The sequence below is a fragment of the Equus przewalskii genome, chromosome 13 (genome assembly GCF_037783145.1).
Source record: "Equus przewalskii isolate Varuska chromosome 13, EquPr2, whole genome shotgun sequence".
In the NCBI taxonomy this organism is placed as follows: Eukaryota; Metazoa; Chordata; class Mammalia; order Perissodactyla; family Equidae; genus Equus; species Equus przewalskii.
Window position 1 is genome coordinate 38,407,686 of NC_091843.1, and position 10,077 is coordinate 38,417,762.

A 10,077-nucleotide genomic window follows, 5' to 3' on the forward strand; every position below is an offset into this window, starting at 1 on the left:
GCTCCAATCCATCCTACGTGCTGCTGCTGCCACAGTAATTTATTCTCAAGGCAAATCTGATCATGTCACTGCTCTGCTTAATTTTCAGTTTCTCATCACTTTCAGGACCGTATATAAACTATTGGGCTTGGCAAACAAGCTCCTCTGTAATTGATTCCTTTGCACCTCTTTGTTCCCTTGCATTCTTCACTTCTCAAATTCTAATTCTTTCCAAGCCCCTCCACCCTTCTCAAGCCTCTGCCTGTGTTCCTGATACTTCCTTTACCTGGAATGCCTAGGGGACTCAGCTCAATTATTACTCTTCTAGGAACCCTTCTCAGTTGCTCCCAGCAGAACCAGGCATTCCTCCTCTTTTCCTCTAGCATCCCGTGTGTATCTCCAGCACAGTGCTTGGTAACTGCCATGTCCAATTCTTTCATCAAATGTGAGCCCTTTGAAGGCAAGAGATGGAGAAAAATGGCAGGCTAGGAAGCTACAAACCCTCATTCCCCAACAGAGACATCAAAAAACGATGACAAACTGACTGAGATAACCTTGTAGGAGCTCTGTAAAACACTTAAGAGTTTACAGCAACCAAGTGAACACCCAATCAGCTAAAAGCCACATTCAAAATGGTAAGAAATTTCACAGTGTTTTTCCTTGCCCAGACAACTCCTTCCTTGGTGTAGTGTGGTCTTGATTTGGAGGAGGTGGCAGCCCAGTTCCATCCCATGAACCAGAGGAAACAGAAAAGACCTTTTTAGCAATAGTCTAACCTGCCTGGAGGCTGCCTAAAGGACTAGTCTCTGTGTCACCTAAATGAAATCTCAGGCAGGGAGAAGCAGCACTCAATGCTCACGAGAGCTGCAGGGGCTCTACAGACCTGCAGATGCCTGGGACAAAAGATTATGGGTAGAGACATACAATAGGCCATCTGAGGCTCTGAAGAGAAGCTGATGTAACACTCCTTGGGAAATTAAGACATTCAAGAGCAGATGTGTACAAGGGAAAATTTAAAAAGCCACAAACAGGCCCAGGCAAAATGCATGCTGAGGCAAAACCCATGAAAAAACTTACATTTTCACCTTAGGCAGATTATAAGCCTCGGAGATGCCCAGTTAATTAGTGAAGGACTGCCACGGCACAGAGCTAGTCTGCAAAGACTTAGGTGGCTGGGTTTTTTATTGTTGTTTTGTTTTGCTGAGGAAGATTCACCCTGAGATAACATCCACTGCCAATCTTCCTCTTTTTTTTTTTTTTTGCTTGAGGAATATTAGCCCTGAGCTAACATCTGTGCCTATCTTCTTCTACTTTATATGTAGGATGCTGCCACAGCCTAGCTGATGCATGGTGTAGGTCTGTGCCCAGGGCCTAAACCTGCAAACCTGGGCTGCCAAGGCAGACTGTGCCAAACCCAACCACTACGCCACAGGGCTGGCCACTTATTTTTCTTAAGTGCCTCATTTTCAACAACAAAAAAAATCACAAAATACATAAACCATCAGGAAAATATGGCTCATTCAAATGAAGAAAGTAGGGTGGCATAAATTCTTCCTGAAGAAGAATAGGCAATGGACTGACTAGACAAAGACTTTAAAACAACTGCCATAAATATGCTCAAAGAGCTACAGGAAAATATGAACAAGAAACTAATGAAAATCAGGAAAATGATATATGAACAAAACAAGAATATAAACAGATAGAAATTATGGGGGAAAAAAAAAGAACCAAGTAGAAATTTTGGAGCAGAAAAATACAGTAACTAAATACAAAAGTTCACTAGAAGAGTTTAACAGCAAACTTGAAAAAAACTCAGTGAACTCAAAACATAGGACATTTGAAATTATCAAGTCTGAGGAACAGAAAGAAAGAAAATGAAGAAAAGTGAACAGAGCCTAAGGGACTTAGGAACACCATTAAGTCAACTAATATATACATTATAGGAATCCCAGAAGAGACAGAGGGGTAGAGAATGGCTGAAAATGTCCCAAATTTGAGGAAAGATATGAATTTACACATCTAAGAAGCTCAATGAATTTGAAATGGAATAATCCAAAGAGACACACAAGACACATCATAATCAAACTATTGAAAGTCAAAGCCAAAGAAATAATCTTGAAAGCAACAACAGAAAATTGGCTCTTCACATACAAGGGCTCCTCAGTAAGGATCAGAAATCTTGGAGGCCAGAAGGCAATGGAATTAAATTACTTCAAATGCTAAAAGAACAAAAAAGAACTATTTTCCAGCAGAAATCTTGGAGGCCAGAAGGCAGTGGAATGAAATTATTTAAAGTGCTAAAAGAAAAAAAAAGACTTTCTCAACCAAGAATTCTATAACTGGTAAAAATGTCCTTCAAAAATGAGGGATATTCAGGTAAACAAAAGCTGAGGGAGTTCATTACCACTAGACCTGTCCTATAAGAAATGTTAAATGGAGTCCTTTAGGTTGAAATGAAAGATGCTAGACAGTAACTCGAAATTATACAAAGATAGAAAATTCCCCGGAAAAGGTATATACATGGGCAAATATAAAAAAGAATATATTGGATATTGTAATTTTGGTTTGCAACACTTTTTATTTTCTAAAGGATTTAAAAGACAAATGCATAAAAAGACATTATAAATCTATGTTAATGGGTACATAACATATATATATATATGGATGTAATTTGTGACATGAGTAACAAAGGGGATGGATGGAGCTATGAAGGAATAGAGTTTTTATATGCAATTGAAGTTAAGTTGCTATCAATTTAAAATAGATTTTTATAACTTTAGGATATTATGTGTAATCCCCATGGTAACCACAAATAAAATATTTACAGGATGTTCCCGATAAGAAATGAGAAGGGAATCAAGGTGTGTCAAAAATCAACTAAACCCAGAAGAAGGCAGTAATGGAGGAAATGAAAGATAAAAAAGCTATAAGATATGCAGAAAACAGCAATATGGCAAAAGTAAATCTTTCTCTATCGGTAATTACTTTAAGTATAAATAGATTAAAGAGATTAAACTCCTCAAATGGCATAGATTAGCAGATTTAATTTAAAAACAACTGAACATGATCCAACTTTATGGTATCTATGAGACTCACGTAAAGACAAAAGTAGGTTGAAATTGAAAGGACGGATAAAAGTATTCCATGAAAATAGTAACCAAAGGAGAGCAATAGTGGCTATACTGACATCAGATGAAATTGACTTTAAGTCAAAAACTCCTTACAAGAGACAAAGAATGGTATTATATAATGATAAAAGGGTCAATTCACCAAAAACATACAACTATAGACATACATAGACCAAAAATTGTAGCTCCAAAATATGTGAAGAAAATATTGACAGCTTTGAAAGAAGAAATAGCTCTACAATAATAATTTGAAACTGCAATAGCTCATTTTCAATAATGGATAGAACTAAACAGGATATTAATAAGGAAAGAGAAGACTTGAACAACATGATAAACCAATTGGGTCTAACAGACATATGCAGAATCCTCTACCCACCTATAGCAAAATACAATTTTTTTCTTGTTGCACATGAACATTCTCCAGGATAGACCATATGTCAGGCCACAAAACTAGTCTTATTGTTTTAAGACTTTAAATCGTATAAATTTAAAAAGATTGAAATCATATAAAGTATCTTTTTGGATCACAATGGAATGAAACTGAAATCAATAACAAAAGGAAAACTGGCAAATTTAGAAACGTGTGGAAATTAAACAACACACTCCAAACAACCAATGGATCAAAGAAGAAATTGCAAGGGAAATTAGAAAATATCTTGATACAAATAAAAATGGAAACTAATATGCCAAAACTTGCAGCAGGCAACAATAGCAGTGCTAAGAGGAGAATTTATAGCTCTAAATGCTTACATTAAAAAAAGAAGACCTCAAATCAACAACCTAACTTTACACCTTAAGGAACTAGAAAAGAAGAACAAAATAAACCCAGAGCTAGCAGAAGGAAGGAAATAAAAGATTAGAACAGATATAAATAAAATAAAGCATAGAAGAATAATAGAGAAAACTGATGAAAACAAAGGTTGGCTTTTTGAAAAAATTACCAAAATTGACTAAGAAAATTTAGCTTGATTGACTAAGAAAAAAAGAGAGAAGACTCAAATTACTGAAATTATAAATGGAAGTGGGGGACATTACTACTGATTTTATAGAAACAAAAAGCATTAGAGGAGAGTATTGTGAACAATTGTGCGCCAACAAATTGGATAACTTAGATGAAATGGATGAATTCTTAGAAACACACAACCTACCAAGACTGAATCATGAAGAAATAGAAAATCTGGACATACCTGTAACTAGTAAGAAGATTGAATCAGTAATAAAAAAATCTCCCAACAAAGAAAAACCCTGGACCAGAGAGCTACACTGGTGAATTCTACCAAACACTTAAAGAAAAATTAATAATCCTTCTTAAACTCTTCCCAAAAAATTGAAGAGGAGGGAATACTTTCTAACACATTCTATGAGGCCAATATTACCTTGATACCCAAATCAGACAAAGACTAAAAGAAAACCATAGACTAGTATCCCTTATGACTATTCATGCAAAAATACCCAACAAAATATTAGCAAAACAAATTCAGAAAGATATTAAAAGGCTTATAAATCATGACCAAACCACTTATCCCATAAATGCAAGATGGTTCAGCAGACAACAATCAATCACTTTAACGTACCGTATTAAGAGAATGAAGGGGAAAAACAACCACATGATCATCTCAGCTGATTCAGAAAAGGCGTTTGACAAAATTCAACACTTTTTCATGATAAAAAAACACTCAAGCTAGGAATAGAAGGAAATTACATCAACATAATAAAGTCCATATATGAAAATCCCAAAGATAACAGCAGACTCAATGGTGAAAGACTGAAAACTTTTCCCCTGTGATCCTGACCAAGACAAGGATGTCCACCTCCACCACTCCCATTCAACATAGTATTGGAAGTATTAGCCAGAGCAATTAGGCAAGGAAAATAAACTAAAGACTTCTGAACTGGAAAGGAATCCACAAACATTACAAAAAACTTAGAATGAATAAACTAATTCAACAAAATTGCAGGATAAAAAATCAACACACAAAAATCAGCTATGTTTCTATACACTAACAATGAACAACTTGAAAAGAGAATTAAAAAAATAATTTCATTTACAATAGCATCAAAAAAATAAAATACTTAGGAATAAACTTATCCGAGGAGGGGAAAGACCTGTACACTGAAAACTACAAAACATGTTAAAAGAAATTAAAGAATCTATAAATAAATGGAAAGACACCTGGGGTTCATGGATTGGAAGACTTCATATAGTTAAGATGTCATTACCCAAAGTGATCTATAGATTCAACACAATCCCTATCAACATCCCAAAGATTTTTTTTTTGAAGAATAGACAAATCCATCCCAAAATTTATATGAAATCTCAAGAGACCCTGAATAGCCGAAAAAGTCTTGAAAAAGAACCAAGTTGGAGGACTTACACTTCCTGATTTAAAAACTTATTACAAAGCTATGATAATCAAAACAATGTGTTACTGGCAAAAAGACAGACACATAGACAAGTGGAATAGAATACAAAGCCCAGAAACAAACCTTTGGACATATGGTCAAATGATTTTCACTGAGGGTGTCAATATCATTCAATGGGAAGGAACAGTCTTTTCAACAAATGGCGTTGGGGAAAACTGGGTATCCATTTGCAAAAGAATGAAGTTGGGCCCTTTCCTTATACCATATACAAAAATTAACTCAAAATAGATCAAAGCCTAAGTGTAAGAGCTAGAACTATAAAACTCTTAAAAGAAAACAGAAGGGGAAGTCTTCATGACACTGGATTTGGCAATGATTTCTTGGATATGACACCAAAAAGCACAGGCAAAGTTGAAAACTTTTATGCATCAAGAGACACTATCAACAGAGTAAAAATGCAACCCATGGAATGGGAGAAAATATTTGCAATCATATATCTGATAAGGGATTAATATCCAGAATATATAATGAACACCTACAATTCAACAACAAAATAACAAACAACCCAATTAAAAAATGGGCAAAGGACTAGAATAGACATTTTTCCGAAAAATATACACAAATGACCAATAAGCACATGAAAAAGTGTTCAACATCACTAATCATTAGGGAAATGCAGATCAAAAACACAATGAGAGCCAGCCCTGATGGCCTAGCCATTAAAGTTCGATGTCTTCTGCTCCTGTGGCCTGGGTTTGGGTCTCTGGTGCGGAACCACACCACTCGTCTGTCAGCAGCCATGCTGTGGTGGCAGCTCACATAGAAGAACTAGAAGGACTTACAACTAGAATATACAACCATGTACTGGGGCTTTGGCGAGAAAAAAAAGAGAGAGAGGAAGATTGGCAACAGATGTTAACTCAGAGCAAATTTTCCCCAGAAAAAAAAAGCAAAAAACCACAGTGACATACCACTTCACACCATTTGGGATGACTATTATAAAGAAAAAATAACACGTGTTGGAGAGAATGTGGAGAAACCGTGCATTGCTGGTGGGAATGTAAAATGTTGCAGCTGCTGTGCAAGACAGTACGATGGCTCCTCAAAAAACTAAACATAGCATTACCATATGATCCAGTAATTTCACTCCTAGGTATATACGCCCAAAATTGAAAGCAGGGATTTGAACAGATACCTGTACAATACCATTCATAGCAGCATTATTCACAATAGCCAAAAGATGATAATAATCCAAATGTCCATCAATGGATAAATGGGTAAAGAAAATGTGGAAATTCTGATACATGCTACAACTTACACGAACTTTGAAAAAATTATACTAAATGAAATAAGCCAAACACAAAAAGACAAATATTGGATGATTCCACTTATGTGAGGTACTTAGAATAGTCAAATTCAGACAGAAAGTGGCCTAGAGGTGACAAGGGGCTTGGGCAGGGGGAGATGGGGAGTTAGTGTTCAAGGGGTACAGAGCTTCAGTTTGGAAAGATGAAAAATATCTGGAGATGGATGGCTGTGATGTTGCACAATGTGAATACACTCAGTTCCACTGACGTGTACGCTTAAAAATGTTTGAAACACTAAATTTTATGTTATGTGTATTTTACCACAGTGTAAAAGGAAAAAAAAAACAAGGCTGGACCAGTGGTGTAGTGGTTGAGTTTGTGCTCTCCACTTCAGTGACCTGGGATTCACAGGTTCAGATCCTGGGCATGGACCTACCATTGCTTGTCAAGCCATGCTGTGGCAGCTTCCCACATAAAAAAGAGGAAGATTGGCACAGATGTTAGCTCAGGGCCAATCCTCCTCAAGAAAAAAGAGGAAAATTGGCAACAGATATTAGTTCAGGGCCAATCTTCCTCACAAAAAAAAGAAAAGGAAAAAAGAAAGAAAAAGCAAGAGATGTCCTTCTATCCTTCTCTTTCTTTTTCCTCAGTGCCCAACACATGTTACCATTTGCTGTTGGGTGAATACTGAATACAAGGAAATTGTAATTGGAACAAAAAAGACCCACCAGGTAATTCTGCCTAGAAAGATTATTTTTTAAAGATTTCATAGAAAAGATGACATTTGATCAATTCCTTCACACAGGGTGAATTTTTCCATCAACTCACACAGGTTGATTTATTTTTTAACAGCTTTATTGAGGTGTAATTTACTTAGTATAAAACCTACCCATCTTTGGGGGGGGCAAAAGGGGTAAAGGGGCACATATATGGTGATGTATAAAAACTAGACTATTGGTGGTGAGCATAATGCAGTCTATACAGAAACTGATATTTAATAATGCCCACCTGAAATTATGCAATGTTATAAACCAATATGACCTCAATTAAAAAAAGTTTGAAGACCATAAAAAAAGACCTATCCATTTTAAGTGCGATTTTTTATTAAACATATAGAACTGTCAGCCACATCACATCTAACTTTAGGACATTAAATAGAAATCTCCTGTGCAGCCACGGTCCTTCCTTTCCCATCCTGAGCCCCAGGCAGGCACCGTACTCTGTTCCGCCTTATCGATTTCTTTGCCTTCTCTGCACATTTCATGTAAATGGCATCCTATGACATGTGGGCTTTGTGGAGGGCTACTGAGGACAAAGCCGCCATGCCCATGAGTTCTCTTGTTCACAGGTATGAAGATTACAGATTCAGATGGCAAACCTGGTGCCAAAGAACCATTTGCAAGTCTTTTCAGCTGTGGGTCCTGAGACTCTAAACAGTTGATGACACATGCGCTCCAAAATCAGACGATATCCACTTTTCTTGACATTCCTATTGCTTCTACCATTCCAAGTTTTACTATTCACCTTTTTCGTTTCTCTTTCGTTTTTTAAAGACTTACAGACCTTTGATTATATAGAAGTGTCTTCTTTCCACTTATTTTTCACAAATTTGAACTCTATTCAAATAAATCTAAGTTTAATTTTAAAAAGCCGTAGTACTAATCCTATTCTGGCAAAAGAAACAACGAAACCAATTAAAATCAAAGACTCGGTTCTTATGGAAATTCTGGCCAGTTCTTAAAACAGACACCTGGGCCATGCTGTTTCTGCGGCTGTGGATCCGGGGCTCCAGGCAGCTTTTGCTTACCTCCTGGTCATCGTGCTCATTTTCAAAGATCAGGGAAGACGTCAACTTAAGTCTACTCAGTGGCTCACACTCTTCTCCCATTGAGGAGAACACTGACTGGAGGCCTCTCTGCAAGTTAGGAAGAGCAACAGCCCTGTAACCTAGAGCTAGAGAAGATTGTGTCCTAAATGGACGCAGTTCAACCCCTCCACGTTACAGCTTGGCATGGGACAAGTGGTGCGGGAGCGAGTGAGGATGTCAGCAAAATAAGGTTAAGAACCATCACTAGATGCCAAGGCTGAGTGTAAGCTGCCCACCACTGTCTATGTTATCTCGTAAAAGTTTCACTGCAGCTCTAGAGCTAGATGTGATTACACTGCCTATTTTACAGAGAGGTTAAGCAACTTGTCTAAAGCCACACAGCTAGTAAATGACAGAGTGAGGATTTGGATCCAGACTGAGCTGTATTCAAAGTCCATGTTCTTTTTTTGTTGGGGAAGAGTGGCCCTAAGCTAACATCTGTTGCCAATCTTCCTCTTTTTGCTTGAGGAAGATTGTCACTGAGATAATGTCTGTGCCAATTTTCCTCTATTTTGCATGTGGGATGCTACCACAGCATGGCTTGATGAGCAGTGTATAGGTCTGCACCCAGGATCCAAACCCCTGAACCGTGGGCTGCCAAAGCAGAGCGCACGAACCTAACCACTACATCACTAGGGCAGCCCCCTGCAAAGTTCATGTTCTTAACTACTATGCTGTTGGGGCTGTATGCTCTGACTTAGAAAATAAAATATAAACAGGTAAGTAAACTAAAAAGTAAACACACACACACACACACAAAGCAGATACCCTGGCCCTTGGGGAAAGGTCTGGTGATACATTAATTCACAACGTTTATCAACTAGCAGGTACCTAGCACTGTCTGATGAGGAAATCAGACCACGCCCTCAAAGAATCCAAGATTTCCATGATAGAGCAGAGGACAGACAGAGAGCTGGCAGCCTGGGCTCAAGGCCAAGGAAGAGGCTAGTCTGAGTATAGGCCATTGTGAATTAAGAGTTTCACTGGGTTCCTGTCATTCCATACGAGTCCCTTCCTTGTCTGGGCCTCAACTTTCTCACCTGTGCCTGCTGGGCTCTCACGTACTACGACTCTGTCCTCCTGGCAGCCTGCAGTCTTTGCTGCCCCTGTAACACGATTTCTGCACATCAAGCCTTCACTCCTGGGCTTTCTGCTCATTTTCATGGCTTCGAGGATAACAAAGCCCCACATATGTCTTAAACACCCGCCGTCCTACGTGCCATAGCTTTCTCTTATAAAGGGAGGTGAATTAAGATGGATTTGGCTTGGAATTGCTTTACATTTTCATCGCACAATGCCCACCCCCTCTGACTTGATCTTAGCCTCGCTGTAGTTTCTCCAAGTCAGGATCTCAACTTCACAGCACTCGGCTCCTTATCCACCACAAATTGCCATATTTCACCTGTGGTTGAGTGGAGAATTCATTTCATTT